The sequence below is a fragment of the Rhinolophus sinicus genome, linkage group LG06 (assembly GCF_036562045.2).
Source record: "Rhinolophus sinicus isolate RSC01 linkage group LG06, ASM3656204v1, whole genome shotgun sequence".
Taxonomy (NCBI): domain Eukaryota; kingdom Metazoa; phylum Chordata; class Mammalia; order Chiroptera; family Rhinolophidae; genus Rhinolophus; species Rhinolophus sinicus.
Window position 1 is genome coordinate 45,292,927 of NC_133756.1, and position 17,955 is coordinate 45,310,881.

The following is a 17,955-nucleotide window of genomic DNA, read 5'->3' on the forward strand; positions in this document are numbered from 1 at the left end:
GCGCTCTAACCAACTGAACCATCCGGCTGCCCCTGAGTGTTTTTTCAGTGATCCATCATTTTGTGCTCACTCAAATTATCATTTTGCTCTAATCCAAATTACCAAGCGTTGTCTATGCTACATCTATAAAGAGCCAGATAATAAATCTATTCAGCTTTGCAGGCCATATAGTCCCTGTTGCAACTATGCAACTTTGGTGTTGGAGCAAGAAAGCAGTCATAGACAATATGTAAGTAAATGGGTATAGCTGTGTTCCAATAAAACTTTATTTACAAAAACACAAGGTAGGTCAGATTTGGCCCATAGAGCATAGTTTGACAAACTTTAGTCAAAAAACATTTTTTGGGTGGACTTTTGAATGCTTATTACTTTTATTTAAAGTAACTAAAATTACTTTAAATTTTATGTGACAGAATTATATTAAGTGGTTTTGTCCTGGCCCATAAAATATTGCACAATTTTACAAAAATTGTCAGCATTGTCAAGATAAAAAAAGGAAAACCTCTGTAAAAGCAGCAAAATAGATAAGACAAACAATTTACACATCAATCATTGCTCTAAAAATATCACATCATTCTAGAGTATAAACTGATTTGAGGGGATAAAATTTTGACAATTCTTAATTCTATTGATATGTCTGATGGGTATTTTGTATTTTTGGCTGACCTTGACAAGTCTAGACTTTATGCACTGCGTCCAACATAGAATAGGCATTCAATAAATATCTGTTGAATGAATTAAACATCTTACCTCTTTTATCTCTTCTACCCAACACACTCCTCAGCCCTAGGCCTTTGCTGTCTTTTCTTGTTTCTTCAGTTAGTTTATCAGAGCATATGAAGTTCACTGTTAGTTTTGCTTTTAAGAAGGCATTCAACAACAAGTAAAGAACAGGTAAGAAATAGCTATTGGAAGATAATTAAAGATATAAAGACTTAAAATCAAATTGGAAAATTATAGAATAGAATGAACATTGACGTAAAATAGACCAGCTAACAGGAGCAATAAAGCATCAGACAAGAGTGATTGGTGAGGAATTTATTGGCCCTCAACAAAACTGTTAAAGACCAGTTCAATATAGTCATTCTCACCTTCACTTCTGTTATTTTATTTTGAGGCCAAGAATTATTTTTATGAAACCCACATTCTAATGTGGTTATACCTATAGCTTAAAAAGGTGTCTACTACTACAGTGTTTATTCTTTCATTCAAACAAATATTGATAAGTGCTTACAATTTGCCAAACACAATGCAAGTTCTCAGAGATACAATGGAAAACAAAACATGTATCATGCACTAATGTACTCAGAGGCTGGGGGGAATACAAAAAGAGTATCACGCATGGTAAAAATGAACAATGTCATAAGGTATAAGGTTTATAAACAACTTAATGAACTGCACATTAAACAGATGTATGAAACTTTAATATTCTGGTTCCAAAGATGAAAACTACCATGTACTTCAGCTATTCCTACTTTTCAAAATCAAAGCAAAATCATAAATATTAATACTGGAATACATCCCTTTACAACCCTGTTCCAAAAATGCAAATTATTAATAGGGTTTTAAAAGGAAAAAGTTTCATAGTCAACTTTTTTTTTTAATGCGGGGTTCAACATAAACTGTTTTTTGTTTTCTTTTTTTCACTGCAGGACTTCTCAGTGCCTATAATTTGGTAATAAGCATAGTGACTTACCCAAAAGGCAAATATGATTTAGTTTCTTGAAATGTACTTGAAGACATGCTTTTCTTAAGGAAATATGAGTTACTATCTATCAGGACATGGGTGCTTCTCAGAACACAGTTTTAAAAACACCATCACATACGATTTCACACATGTTTTAATCAAACCATATTTATTATATTCTAGGAGAGCTAATTCTTTAAGTGAAATAAATACATCCTTTTGTTAGGCAATGGAGTGTTTTTGCAAAGCTCTCTACGTTTACCTCTTTCAAATCCAGAATTTGGTTGCTTTGCTCTTTTTAAATTAAATATTTCCCCATGGTCCCATTTAAGACTATGTTTGGGCAGTCCAGGTAGGTAGCAGAGGCGTCTGTGCAGAAGACAGCCAAACTATGAGCAGATAAAGCTCCTTGATGGTAACACTCAAATGTCTTCCTAATTTAAGCTTCCCTTTTTTTTTTCCTTCCTCCAACTTCTCTCTCCTTCTTATTCCTTCATAATGCCACCCCTTTTTTCTCCCTTTCTACTGTGTTTTGTTTTTTGTTTTGTTTTGTTTTTGGCTTTCTCTGCCTTTTACTCACCTCCCTCACCAATGACATAGGTCTGTCTATGCCACCAAAGGTTTAAATTTAACCCTACTGATGACCATTATAGGAACAATATTTCAACGGTATTTTATAATTCATGTGTGGGAATGGAAATAGGAAAGTAGGTAGCTCATTCATAGCAATGGAATGGATAAAGAAGCTGTCATCATCAACACAAACTGACATCTGGTTTCACAATCTCCTCTCTACTGACTCTATTGGTACCGGCTTAATCTTGCACAAAGTAGTTTTGGAAGATAAGACCACACCGCACTATCTTAGTACATGTGAGTGGAGGGGAACTTCTTTTTAGATAGGATGTGACTTAAGTGCTCTCTCAAATACTCATTTTGAACAATAAAGTACTGTCTGGAGAAGGCACACAGCCTTAAAGAAACTCAAACAATAATAGTTTTTGAATTGTTAAAGAAGTCTCTAATTGAATTGGTAAAAATAGGAGACAAAGAAAGTTAACAAAGACAGTAATTATTTCTGGAGACTTGCTTCATAATTGCAAGTGTTAGATAATGTTGTAAACAAGCCTTTATTCAGATTAATTTAAAAAAATACTATAGTAAGTTATTACAAAGTAGAGATCAAAAGGATACCTGCAAATGAATATTTTTTAAAATTTTATAAGCATTTTTAAAAGAAGCCTGTGGGAATCCCTACAGGCTTAAGCAGGAAAATCATCTAATATGCAATGAATACTTATAAAAGGGGGCCAGAGGCAGGGGGGATATATGAAAATGAAAATGGTTTAAGCTAGAGAAGGAAGGAAAATCAGAGATTGGTGACTGAGCAAAGGAAGCACCTGCTTTCCGGAAATTAAAATCCTGTTATTAGGCAGTTCTGATTTAATTGCCAAATGGGGTGAAGCCCAGTCTCTAATGTAAAAGGGTCCCAGATTATAATTGGGCATCATGGATTAAAATTCAATACCTGAAAATTTCCTCAGAAATGAATAGGCAACGGGGAGAGACTGCAGAGCCCAGTACAATATGCTTCCCGCAGCTGACACTGGCAGGTCACTTTATTTGGCACCAAATAAAGTTCCCAAGTGGTCTTTAAGGGCATTCAGCTGCTGAGTGCTTATTTCATTCATCCCTTATTGTGCTGCCAGTGGCAGATCCAAAGAAGTAGCATGAATCAGCTCTGTGGATGAAATTTTCTCAGGCTGAGTGATGGAGATGCAACTGGACTTATTTCACTGTTTTAGCAGGACCTCTTCTAGCAGCGAGACCCTGAATGGTAATGGCTGTCACAGGATGTTGTTCAATAGGAAATGTGGAGGAAGGCAGGATAAAAATTAACACTAGGATACTTCCAAAACAGATACCACTTAGTGGGGGGAAAAATGTTCTTAAATAAGAAACATCACAATGTGATACATATAGATGATGTAATACAGAATTGTACACCTGAAGCCTATGAAACTTTACTAACAATTGTCACCCCAATAAACTTTAATTTAAAATAATAATAATAAGAAGAAATAAGAAATATTATACATTTTTGTCATTACCAAATTGTGAAATAAGCCTGTGGTCCTCCTGTGTATGTACCTCCAGACAGAAAGTAGCGGCTGGCCCTTAATTTCCTACATTAAGAATAAACCCACAGCATTATACTTAGCTTTCTTTGGTTGCTTAGTTTTAAGGTTCCTAGAGGAATAAAAGTCTATCCATTCAATAACTTTGGTTTCATATGTGCTAATTTCAGAGCATATACTCAATATCAGAATGTGTTTCCTTGTTTCTGTCAGTACTAGTAAAATTTTCTAATCATAAAAATAATATTTCGCACCCTCCCCCATGCCAGCTTAAGAACTGCGGGAGCTAGAGCAATTCTACTGAGGTCATGAACCTGTCTGATGAACTACAGATGAACGTAAAATACTCCCAAGCTTAACAGGCCTTATTAATGTGCAGTTCCAGTACATATTATTTATTTAAATTCATGGAAAGGTTAAAATGCAGTAGTTTTTATTGTTTTGCTTTTGGTTTAGGACAAATTCTGCATGTATCTCTAAGAAACAGTCTGCTAATGATTTCATATAGATCACTGTTGGCAGCAGTATCTAATAGTGCTGCTATCACTGAATAGTTAAAAGTCTTACATTTCCATTAGAATTAGGACCACGGGCTAATTATTTTAGTTCAAGCTAAATTTGATCTAAACAGGAAGCATATTTGGCATTCAGTCTGGAAACCGAAGGCTGCTATAAAAGGACTGTCTGTGAATGCAAAGACTAGGAAAATATATACAGATTTTTTTGGTTTTGCATTTTTAAGAGGACTTGGTATGGTAACAAGGGGATCATTAACAAAAGCATAGTAATATAATATAATTAATATAAGATGATCTGTTCTCCTGTTTATGGCCAAATTTTGCAGGATAAAGTGAAGTAATTTGCCCAAATATAACTGTACAAGTATCTAAATGTTTCTCTAAATTGAATTTCTTTTACCTTTTTATCATGGAAAATTCCAAATTTATACGTAAGTAAACAGAATAGTATAACAAACGCCATATACCCACCATCCAAATTCAATGATTATCAACACATTATCTATCTTGTTTCATCTATACCCCATGCCCTTCTTTCATCAGTTTTCCTCTTGCACAGACTAAATGTAGAAGACACAGAGTATGGGATTTCAAAATTGGTAGAACTTATTTTTAAAATCAGTGCATTCTCAGGGTCAAGCATGTTACTTAGGAGGCATTTTGTCCCAGTTTACCCAGGAAATGAATGGTATACTATACCCATAACGAAATTATAAAGGAGCTGTGTAGTAAAATCATACCTCAAACACCAGAAATTCAATGATCTGTATTTTCATTTTCTGTACCTTTTCTAGGTAATTGATAGGGTGCTCTTTTTCACCATTGGAATCTCTGGTCTTCCAATTCTACCACTCTTCTAAGCCTCTCAGCCTTTCTTTCTTTCTCTCCTTATTTATTTTTGCCCCTATAAAATCATAGATAATAATAGTTCCCACATCACAGCTTGTTAGATTTTAATGACAGCCTCCAAGGACAGGTGTCAGTTAAATGAAACATATAATTAAAATTTGTGCTATTCTAAAATTGGGTTACTTGGCAATTCTCCAATAAGAGACTAACCCCATTCGGATGATAGGCGTGTGGTCCTCATCCGGGTTACAGAGTGTTTGGCAGATTCAATGGAGGCCAGTCTTTGCTACGTACCAAAAATATGATGGAATGCTTAGTATGGCACACCCACATTTCAGGTGTGTTTCTACTTGGCACCTGAATAAATGTTCTATGCCTTGGAACTTTGGCAACCAGTGTTCTTGTTCTTAATTAACTCAACAATTTGGGCTATATATGTTTTACCAAGCAATTAATTTAGGTATATGCATATGTGTGTGTGTGTGTGTGTGTGTGTGTGTGTGTGCAATTTTCATACTTATGCAGTATGATACATACTATAAAGTTATTTAACCTCTAGTACTTCCTCTCTAAGAAATGGGGTGGTGTAGTCTGTCTCAGTCTCAGTCTTGGACAGTATATCATCTTGTTGGATCCCATGCTTCTCCTTTCAAGCATGGTTATCATATTCCTACAAGGAATACTTCTTTATAGAAGCTCCTGAGATGCCTTTGGCATTCACTCAAGAGCAAGCTTTCTGACTTTGTTACTGTCCCTGTTAATTGTGCTCTGGTAAACTCTTCACCTTTTCATTGATTTCTGTATTTTTGGATTTGCTGTTTCTGCCCTGTACCACTCTGCCGAGGGAGAAACACATAAATTCTGAGTTGAAAAAGTCACGATCTTTTCATCTGTAGCCCTCGACTATTGACACCCTGCATGAATCTGTGCCAGGCTCTAGTTCTCTTGATCCCACTAACCAATCAGATGCATTCTCTTCTACTCCTAGATTCCTGAGTCTTCACTCTGCCTGTTACGCAACGGTCCTCCAACAAGTCTCCCCTGCCCGTGCAGTGTCTCTCAGACAATATGACTTTACTGGAAAGTCTTGTCTAGGTTCTCACCAGGCTCTTTGGTAATATGCTGGCTGGCAGACACAGCAAGCAGACTCAGCTCTGTTTTATAGCCAAGTCTTGAGTCTCAATGATGTCTCTGGCCTAACTCTGAAGCCTGGGCCTCTGCAAATCAGCAAACAGTTTACCACAACTTGTTTTTCCCAATCAGGTGTCACTTGCAGGATTATCCTGTTAGGAAATTAGCCCCTTCTCTAGGCTCATTTATCTAGTTTTCCATTTTAAATCTTTCCCTTCTCCCATAGCTTCAAGGCACAGGGAAAATAATTAAAGTTGTTACCATTCAACCAGAAACATCTTTATTTTTAAATCATTTAAAGGTTCAGTTTTCCTGTCCCACTGTGTGTGGGTTTCACACTAACAAATGCACAATAAAAAGATTTGGATGTATGTTTTGTTTGATTTTCTTTTGAATAAATCTGCATTTTTTTTTTAATCAGAAAAGGTGCAAACAATTAGGAAAGCATTCAGGGTAGATTAATTGCTTATCAGGGTTTCATTCTCTCTTCAAACCATATTGAACCCCTTGTTTATATGAATTCCAAAGGCTGGAACTAGCTTTCATTTCAGGAAATAAATGACACAGGTTATTATATTTTAAGGACCATTAAAACCTTGAAATTGCACAGTGACTTAAAAAACAACAAATTATTTAGCCAGGATAGCTTTGTAATGATTATACAATGGGGAAGTTCATTGTTAAATGACCCTCCCACTCTAACTTTACATATAATGCCTGACAGGAAAAGGAAGGAGAAATGAGATTAGCATCCAGGTACACAGGGTGTAATGCAAATGATGTAGGAACATTATGAATCTATGTGCCAAGTGGATTGGAGAGAATCCACCAAATCGTCCTCAGAATCTTGAGTTCATTGACCCACAGCTGGGTCAATGGTTAGAAACCATTTTCCCTTGGACTATCAATGCTAGTTCACTGATGTCATAATTCCAAACCTCTGTAGTTTGAAATTACAGAAATTGCTCTTCTATAGTCTGGTACAGAAATTGCTCTTATCTGTACATTAATATGTTTGAGATAAACAACAGAAGGTAGCTGTGGTATTATTAATTAAACTATTCTAATATAAGTGATTTTGAAATTATATTAAGTGGCATTTGAATCTGGTGCTTCTTTGTGTAATTTATCACCTTACTAACCTTTTCTTTTACACCTTCATTAGAGCATCTAATGAAAGTGATGAAACCTAGTTACCAAATTAAAGGCAGAACATGACAAGTTCTAAAAGAACAAGAATGATAAAAAGCATTCTTTTGAGCAAAATTACAAACCAACAACAGCAATAAAACAGCAAACCCCACCTGTTTTTATGATGAAAACCAAATAACATTTGAGTCTATAAAGAAGCAATAATTGCTTAACTAACCAAAGTGATACAGTTCATTATTTTTCTATTGCACATTTATGTAGTTTTCCCCCCTGATGCACACACATAATTTGGCATTTTTTAAAATATGATTTACTTATGGCATTTGAGGAGCGATGTGTTAGAAAATGTGTTCTTCCTTGTAAAAACAATGTCCTTTCTTGTAAATGCCAAGGATGCTTTCCCCCAAGCACTCATTCCCTGCTCAAGATAGTGTAGCCAGTAATGAGGAAAACGGCAAGTACCTCAGTTGAATGTTTTCCTTTGTTAATCTACAGGGAGTTCATTCTGCAATGGGTAGAATCCTTTAGTATCAATGAGTCTGAAAGTGCTCAAATTCTGCCAAGAGAAAAGTTCTAGTTTTGTGTACCTGCACTTTAAATTCATCTAAAGCAATGCAAAAGGAACTCTTATCATCTCAAAGAACATCAACCACACTACTTCCTTTGTCTTTGTTTATAAAATACATTTCATCTTATTTACATGGGTCCTATTTCTAGGTACAGGGTCACTGCTTGGCAATATTAGAAGACAACGCAAAATACTGCATCTAAAAGGACAAATTCTGTTACTGGCACTTGATCCTTGTTAAAGGTATATGATTTTTTTCCAGCCTATTTGAAGTTTCCAGAGTAGTTGCAGTTCCTGGCAATCAGTCCTTGAAAACGACTCTTTGCCCAATAATAATGAGCACCTTCAGATGGATTTTTTAAAAAGATGGCATTAATTCAGAATATAAATTAAGAGAATACGTTTGATAGTGAAAAAGTACAAACCTACCCACACATTTGGTCTCATGTATAAAATATAAATAGCATATGAACTCTCCCTTATGTCCTCAGAGAGACCTGCAGCTTTTTCTTTTCTTTCTGAAGGGTGTTCAAAATGCTATTTTAAACATAATAATCCATAAATAAAATACAATACTTGCCAAAATTATTTTTCACCCATTATATATATGTGTGTGTATATATATACATATATGTGTATATATATAAATACATATATATATATATATGGCCTTTAGACACTGTTCTGAACTCTGATTTTCTCCTGAGATACAATTTAAGAGCTTTAAAAAGTCTTTAAAAGACTTCTCATGAAATACGCAGTTGTTGTTTTCTTTTAATTTGTGTTTCTCTATGGCCAAATGGTCCTGTTGTTATGAATACTGTATGAAAAATTACCAAATTGCCTGGCATTCCATTTTTATAGGGGATCCTGCATCATTAAGCATTGAAAGAATATAATATAACTATTCAAACTGCTTAAAATATTTTGTAACCATAAATTATTATCCAAAAATATTTTTCAAGTAGATAAAAAGAGTTGTCAATTCTGCATAGTGAATGCCTCATAAGGGGCTCGTTTGTGGTTGAAAACTGAATAAAAGCAGTAAATTAAGACCAGACTTAACCATAGAGAAGCTGTAATCCACTGCAGATTTCCTTGGTGAATGAAGTATTGTTGTGTGGATTTATCCTCCTTGCTTGTACAGTTAACCAGTCACATCTGTGGCCAGAGTGCTGTCAGACAACATGGATTCCCTTACCCCAAGGAGGCAAACCCGCACTGCTTTACATTGTATTGATAAGCACAAACTAAGCTTCACAACTGTTTTCATAGGGGCTGCCTTTGAACGGCAGATAGGCTAGTGAAACTAAACTGGTACCGTGAAGGATGGAGACGGGTATCACGAAATGAGCGGACACTGGAAAAGCTGCAAGTGACACTAGGTATTCAATTTTCTAACAGGCATGATGTTAGCAAAGGGGGCCGTGATGAAGCCAAAGGAAAGGTGGGTGTGAAAAAAGGACAGGAGCATCTGGGGTTTCTGAGCTAAGGCAGTCAGAGCTAAGAACTGGCAGAAATATGGTATACATTAAAGGAGCATCACTCATCATAAATATTCAATTTCAAGAATTTAAATAGTTTACAGACATAGAAGCCCTTGATGATTATTTTATCCAGCATTGTTGATTTTCATCTGTTGTTTGTTGGCAGCCACGATAATTAATGAATAAAACCCAGGGAGTCTTGACAATGAGTCAGTTTAGTCTTAAGTCTATGTGTTTTCCTTTGTGATTACATGCCAATAAAATAATTGATTTGCCTTTTTGTAAATTAAACTAAAGGGAGACAAATAAGTAATATCTCTCTGCTATTATTTGGTTTTTTCTTTCAGAGCCCAATGTTTCCAAAGGACATTAATTTTTATTTCTCTGATGAAGGCGTGTGGCTGCCCCTCATGCTTTACAAAATATTACCAAGTCAGAGACGAAAAGAGAATCGTAAGTGAACATTATTTCAAAACAGTTATTTTTCATTGTTTAGGAAAAAATTCTCAGATGTCTTGGTAATTTATTCCAATATATGCACTTTGTAAGAGATGTGCAAAAAGAGGAGAGAGAAAGATTACTTAAGTGAAAAATGGCTTTTTATTCTGTGAAGGGTTGATATTTTAAAATTTTAGGAGTCCAACACCTTTCCAAAACAGTATTTTATATATAAGGTCAGATTTGCGGGGGAAAAAAAAAAAAGTTTATTGTGGCACATAAGCAGTTACCTGAGTTACCTGTACCTGAATATTACAGTAAAATTTATGTAAAGTATGGACATACTAGCTTGTTACAGTATTTTAATCCTTCAGATCAATAAATTTTTCTTGGAATTTTTCAAAATTAAAAAATTTCTTTTTTTTAAGAGACAAAATATTTGGGCTAATGAAACTGATTCAGCAGCTCTACTAAAGTGTAAACTAGGTTATCTGCTCAAGAAAAGACTATTGGAACTTGAAGTAACGTGGATTTCCATCTAGTAGTAAAGTGAAACCAGAAAACATTAGCTCTTCCTAATATGTGCTGGATTTGTTTAGATTCCTGAGAATAAAGTTTACAATTACCATTTTCACTTAATTAAAGAAAACCATGACTTGATTATATCCATTACATCTTTACAAGGAAAGATGTTTCTGAGGAAAGCATAATCTTAAAATTGCTGACATTACAGGATATATATTCTATCGATACTTCTGTAGTTTCAAAAGCTTTTCCTTCCAATCAGTGAAAATGGGTACTGTGCAAGTTGTATGTAGGTGTAGCTCAAATTGCCTGCAAGTATTGTATAAGTGCAAGAGCCTAAAGGCAATGTTTTTCTAATCAACTACAACTCTTGAAATCACTCCCTACCCACCCACCCACCACACCCCTTGGAAGTTGAGGGGAGAAAGTTTCCGTAGAAACTGTCATTAACAGTAAATAACTGTTTGATGCTTTGGAGTTATATTTTCTAAAATGGTTGCAGGTTGACTAAAATAACAATTTATTGTTATAATTTTCCATAGCTTCTATATACTGCAGTCATTTAATAAAGTAATAGAATTTCCCCCTTAATAGAAAAAGTGCTCATTAGCGTTTGTAATTTCATGTATGGCACGTTAAGTGTTGAGAAAAGATTATGGATCTACTCCCTGTAGCATCAAAAGTGTAAAGGTGATAGGTGAGATTCTCTTTGTTGCAAGTGCTGAGAAATAATCATTTAAAGGTCAGTTGCACTCAAAAAAAAGAACATTTGTTTAATAAGTAACTCATTTTGGGATATGCTGCACTTTTAAAGGTTACAGACTAGACCAATTTGCCAGTGATGTCAGCAAGAAGTACTATTAAAGTCATTGGTCCTATTAAAACAATCCTTCGTAAAATTCACATTGCATGCCTTCTCACATATCTCAGCACACATCAAAAAGGGCCTGAACTATTTATAGTGTGGTTTCAAGAGACATTGCCATGTGCGCTTTACCTGAACTAACTACTCAGCTCCACTTAAAAGTAACAGTGGAATGGTAGGTAGGAAAATATGTCAGTACACACATGTATATACCATTCCACATCTGATTCATCCTACATTGCATCATTCTTTCAGTTTTCTGAATTTCTAAGAGCATGCCTGTGTGTGATGGAGTATAAAATTTCTCACTGGATCGTACACCTACAAGCATCTTGCTAGAAACTCTTATATAAATAAAACAAGTATTGATTCAGCTATATAAATTAAAAAGCTATTAATTTCTGTCTTTTACAATTCCTCTCCACTACTCTTCCTGCAAAAATTCAAAGAGAATTTGGTTTGACAATACAATGGAATATTAATCTGATATGTAGACAAAAGAGAAGTAACGATAATGGTAATATGAGGAAAAATGTTTTAAATACCAGGGTTGTTTTTTTCAAAGTCCATATAAAGATGGTGGTTTGTTTAATATAACTTTTATACTATTAAAATTTTTGCCATTAGAGAGCTAGTACACAAAAATTAGAAGTTATTTATTTACTTTTTTTATATTTAGCATTTGTGAAGCAGTGATTTAAACTGTCAATAATTCTCTCTAGAAAATTAACTCTTGGTTTCAGATGAGTATATTAATAAAATGTCTTCAAGAAAAACTTCTGCAGAAAGCAATCCCTCCAAACACTTGATTGCTAAACAGTTACATTTATGTTTTTATTTACTCTTTGCATTGGCTGCAAAGCTTTCCAGTTGTGACATTTTGTTGGTGGTAAACAGTGAGTTCTCAGATTTTTATAAGGAGTGGATTTTTAACATATGCTGAATAAGAAATTTAATTACAGTTCATTTTCATGCAAACTTCTAAGATTCGTTATTTAGATTAAAGGAACTAGAACGCTTATAACTCTTACCCTATTGTAAAGTAAGAAATGTCTTTATGTACATAAGACATTTGCAATTAGAAGAAAATTCAACACTCTTATTTCAAGCAACTTAGCTAAGAATCAAGTTATTCTCTTAATTTGCCTTGCTTTTCATTTGGAAGAGGGCAAAATCTATTTCCTGGGCAATTTTGCAGAGCAAAGATATTAATACTTTGGGGTTTAATTGTATCCTGTGTTTAAATACACTGTGGGTGAAACCCCAGACCTCTGCTTAATTGCTGTGAGAAAATAGCCTGATTTCTCTGAGATTAGGCACACGCTTATGTATACTTTGACCCAAGAGTGCCTCCTTCAGAATTAATCTTCTAAGGTAGAGGGATTTGCTTTTATATGTGTAGCAGGGCCATTCGTGACAAACGGGGCCTAATAAACTAACTTCACCCTCCAGACCTCGCTTTTGCTGTTAATGTTTTTCTTCATCTATTCATTTCATACATCTCTTGTCCAGTGGCTTATTAGCAAAACCCTAAACTGGGCAGCAGGAAAAGTTTAATGGTGCTTTTTAATTATAGGACTTTGAAATTTAAATCAAATCCTTCAGAATTAAAACTGTAAAAAAAAAAAAAAACTTTCATTGTTACTAATGAAACATGGAATGTTCTAAAATAACTCCATTTAAGTAAATACCAGGGCCCCGTGAAAAGACAAACAATTCATATTTACTTAAAATTTTGTTCTGCAGCTGTATTTTGTTGGATTCGTCTAATGTATGAAAGCACTTTTTCTTTCCCATCAGCTACATCAGAATTGTTTTTGTAAGATGTAACAGAATGTTCTGGTTTTTAAATATTTATATTAATCAAAGTTAGGGCTGTTTATATTTTTTGGCAATAGGGCTTTTCTTTAAAAGTGATGCACTTCCATTTAACTAAACAAAAGTGTTGAAATGGCCTGTCATATAAACCTCAACATAGTACAGTTGGTAATAGAAATCTTGAAGACAGGAAGAAGGGGAGCTAGTTTCTAGGCTTCAGGTTAAACATGGATTAATAAAATGTGTGACATTGGTAATTTCCAAAATTTTCCTGAGGAAATGTCATTCATTGCCACTTATAAACTATAGAGTTACCTGGTTGAAAGGTTTGCGTTCAAGTTTCTTGCTTTGTTTTCCTGGGGCATTGGTAAGTCAAGCCTAAAAGCTGGCTAAAAAATGACAAGCCACTAAAGCTGGGGGCTTTCTAAACCATTCAATTCATAAAAAACTCATTTTTATTTTATACATTTCTAAACTATTTTAGTAATGAAAAAAATACCTTCATGCTACTTACCCACAACCTCTATATTTGTGAGCAGAAGTAGTTCAAATTAAGCCATTTTTGAGATCAAATCTCCAGTTATTGTTACTGCTCTAAGATTTGATTGGGTAATATGGAACCTTATGGTCAGTATAGACTTATAAGGGAAATGGAGTCTTTATCAAAGAAATTTAAACAGCAAGCCAACCTTGATGGAATTCATTTAGAGTTTATATAATTCTTTTGTAGTTTGGACAATCCCAAATATTCTGGAAGTTTAATAAGACACAGCTTTATGCCTTTAATAAAGACTTTATTGGATATTTTGTTGTTATTTTTATTTAGTAGTTTAAATTGTATTGATTCACTTCTGTGGGAAATAATTCTAAACAGGAAGAGTGGGACCAGAACATTTAGTCCCTCACGTGGAAGTTACAAATGTTTTTGCTTTCAGAGAATGGTAAGCACCAATGAAACAAACAGGAAGTATGATTATGCATTGCAGGCAGAAGGTCTAAAGATCTCCTGTTAGAACTCTTGGCCCTTCCAGAATCCCTGATCCTTCATTATTTTGTTTAACTTGATGTAAGTCATGACCAGTAGCTGACTCTGAGAGAACACATCCTGACATCATTCTTAGAAGCTATGTGGGATTATTATGCTTGCTGTTTCATTTTGGGTTGAGAATGAAAAGTCCATCGGCGGTTCCTGGTTAGTACTTTATGTATGGTCTTTTAATTACCAGGTCGGGCTAATTCAATGCTTCGGCCTTTAGCTTTCATTTTCAAACGTTGGTTAAAGTAGTCGATGCACATACACACATACACACATTCTCACACACATACTCACGAACACACAACCACATTTAAAGAGGCAAAAATGTGCTATAGTAGAACAGGGAAGAAGTAGACTCTTTAATTACCTCATTCATAATATGAAGTGGTGAAGGAAGAGCAAAAAGATCAGGGTGTGATAAACACAAAATTTAAATCTCTAAACTAATTTACTTTTTTTATTGTACCAGCTAAAGCCAATGAAAATAAACATGTATTATATTATGTTACACCATTATGGATTATTATTAATATCTTGTTTCCAATTTTATGCAATTTGGGTATAATCCAAATCAGTGCATTAGCCTGGGTAGGGGGCTTTGCTTGAGGTAATTGACATTATATAATCCAAAGCACAGAAAAAAGAAAACGTATCTATAATCTTTACCCATTTCCAAACAGAGGGGGATAATCAGACCAATTCTCCTATTGTGTGCTTTCCTTCTTCATGCAGAGTTTCCTTTGAAGTCAGAGGGAGCTGGAGGAGCCAAGGCTAAGAATGTGGCTGGAGGAAAACAATGAATATTATTAGCAGGTCAGATTCTCATAACCAGGCTTTATGCCACATTAACCATTGAGTTCCTATAATACAGAGCCTTTATGATTGTTTTTACCTTCTGGTTTATTCCAGGTCACTAATACAATTTCTAATAATATACTGAGGATTTTTCTTAAGTATATTTATTTGAACTTCCTAAGGCTAGACCCACAAAATCCAGCCCCTCAAAAACATAAAAAACATTTTTTCAGAAAAAGTTGAAAACTTAAAAAGCATCATTTTCTGCTTATCTGGAAATCTAGATGGCAGAAACACTGACCAATTAAATGGGCCTCCAGAGTGACTACAATACAGAGAAGTTAGGAAGTAATAAGTGGGTTTTACTACTTGTGAAGCAGATTCTCTCAGTTCTCCCATGCTTGCTATGACCTTCAAGGAGAGAGAAAATATAGGTTTGCATTTATGTCACCGTGCTGAATTTCAGGCTTACTACTGCCACTTAGAAATAGATTTGTCAGTCTGTTTGTTACAAATCACTGGGAGTGTAAATGTGTGTGAATGCATAGGATTTAAAATTATATAAACTCATTCAATGATGGACTGAAGGTAGGGACAACCATTTGACACAAGTGAACAGACAGTTGTCCAAAGATTCTCTTCAGCTTCCAAATCTCCAGTAAGAGGAAAATGACTAAAGGCAGGAACTGGAATAAAACTGACCAACTTGTCAGGCTGAGAAGCTATCTGAGAATAAGCCAAGTTCTTCATTCAATTTGTGTATATATTTGAAAATACTATGCTTAAGCCATGTAATTATTACAGATGCAAAGACAAATCACATGGTTCTTGAAAAATCCAAAGTCATGTGGGGGAGAAAGGCATGTTAATAAACAATCACAAAAAATATGACAAGCATCATACCGTAGGTGTGTACTTAATGCTATAAGAGCACAGAGAACAATGTTATTAATTCTTCCTGGAGTTTGCAAACAAGTAATGGGTTGGTCAATAGTAGTTTCACAGAAAAGTTAATAAATAGACTGTGTCTTTAAGTATAAGGTGCTGGGGTTAGGACTTCAGTATATGAGCTGGACACATATACTGGACACAAGCAGAAGAGGAAGGAGAGGCCATCTCAGGCAGAAAGAATAGCATGGATTCAAACCAGAGTATGCCTCATCAGGGGATAAAAAGTTGTTGAGTCTGACTGCTGTACATGGTGTATAGGTTATATGGCAGAGAAAGAGTCTGCTATAATTCAGTTCCAAATTGCAGCCCAATAAACAAAGCCTTGTATGCTACATTAAAGAGTTGAGATCTCATCCAGGAAACAGTGGAAAGTCACCAAAATGTTTAAGTAGGGGGGTAACATGATCAGAATTGTGTTTTAAAAGATAGTTGGCATCAGTATAAAGGAATGCTTGGAAAGTAACAAGAATAGAATAATGGTCATCAGTTATAGTGAAGTTGAGAATTGAAAATGAGTAAGAGCTTTGGCTGTGGTAATAAATTAAGCAGAGATTTTAGGAGGTTAAAAAAAAATTGTTTGGCAACTTCAATACAATTTTTCATGTGCATTTTCTCAGGTTTGGGTCAGAGTGATATGGATGGAAAAGAAGATTTTTCCAGTATAGTTAATAGCAAAAGATGGTGTCCTAAGTCAGACTTCCTAAAGCAGGGCCTGCGATTGAAATTTTTCTGAAAATGATTTATTAAGGGAGTGCTCTCAGGAGATGGGGAGCAAGAGAAGCACAATAGGCCAAAGAAGATAGCCAGGAAGGATGTGGTCTCAGGTGAAAACTGGCTTTAGCTTAGCCTGGCCCCTGGCTGAGCTCTGGAACATAAATTGTTCCACAGGGATAGCCCCTCTTATCCCCAAGGAGGGTAATTCTCAGGTGAGTTGGCACTGTTCAGCTCAGGATAAATCTTTGGCAAGGATGCAGCCATGAGCTGTTAGCAGCGAAACACTCACAGCTGCTGGGGAATGGGAGAGGCGCCAACAACCACTGCGGTCCACCCCTTGCACTGCTCAGACCCACTTGCTTCTTCCATCAAGTTTACTCCATCCAGGCACTATTTCTTCAGGATTCTGGTTAGTCACATTTTCTGGGCTAATATGTAAGAGAAGACTTAGCAGAAGAAACCACAGCTTCCCCGTCTGCAGTTTGTTCCAAGGCTATAACAGAGTCACCATCTCTTTTGGCTGTCCCCCTTTTAGGTGTTCCTCCTTGGGGGCTTGTACCTCTGCAGATCTAGGTATATTGCCTAAAGAGTCTCCCCTTCCCCTTCCCCGCCCCCCCCTCCCCCCCGTACATTTCCTGAGTAAGTAGCTCTTATCCTTTTGGGGAGGAGTAGGGAGTCACACACTTTCATTAATGTTGCAGTTCCTTTCTCATGGGTACCCAGCATCTCCTTCAGTCAGTGGGCAGTGGGTTCTGGATCTGAGAATTAGCTCAGGTCTGCAGACAGAGCAAGAGATTAAGAACCTCAGCCTTTGGTCTATCTAATTTTTAAATCTCTTTTGATTATATATACAAATAATACCCTTGTTAGCTGCCCATCTGTCTTGCCCTTACACAATGTTGCCATTTCCATAGATACTTTGAGACAGCCTCCACCCCACAGGCAGAACAGACAGTCCAACCTTATTTCCCTTTGTGGCGATTGCACCAACTTTGCTTCTGACATTTAGGCGCTGCCCATAGCCCATTGATCTGTAACCCTACATCCCCATTGCCACAGTGGACCCCAGTCCAGTAACAGCATCACCCACTATCCCTGGCCTAAGAAGGACTAGGCTACTTCACTGCTGAATCCCCCTCTTTAGCAGATTCCTTAGCATGTTAATAAACAGAATGTTCTCCAAGCCCTCCTGAGGAACAGAGTCAAATGTAGATTTTTTTAGTGGTATATAATGATCCCATTTTTGCATGCCCATTTTTCTTTTTAATCTGTTCCGCTATCTA

General features: G+C 35.7%; 1 protein-coding gene across 31 annotated transcripts in view; it reads left to right on the forward strand.

The window, feature by feature from the left end:
- Positions 1–17,955, forward strand: part of ADGRL2 (adhesion G protein-coupled receptor L2) — a 597,884-nt gene that overhangs the window by 236,274 nt on the left and 343,655 nt on the right. For all 31 annotated transcript variants that reach the window (XM_074335025.1, XM_074335028.1, XM_074335029.1 and 28 more), the window contains exon 4: positions 9,878–9,983. The gene's annotated coding sequence lies outside the window, so the exon portion shown is untranslated. The remainder of the gene's footprint in view (positions 1–9,877; positions 9,984–17,955) is intronic.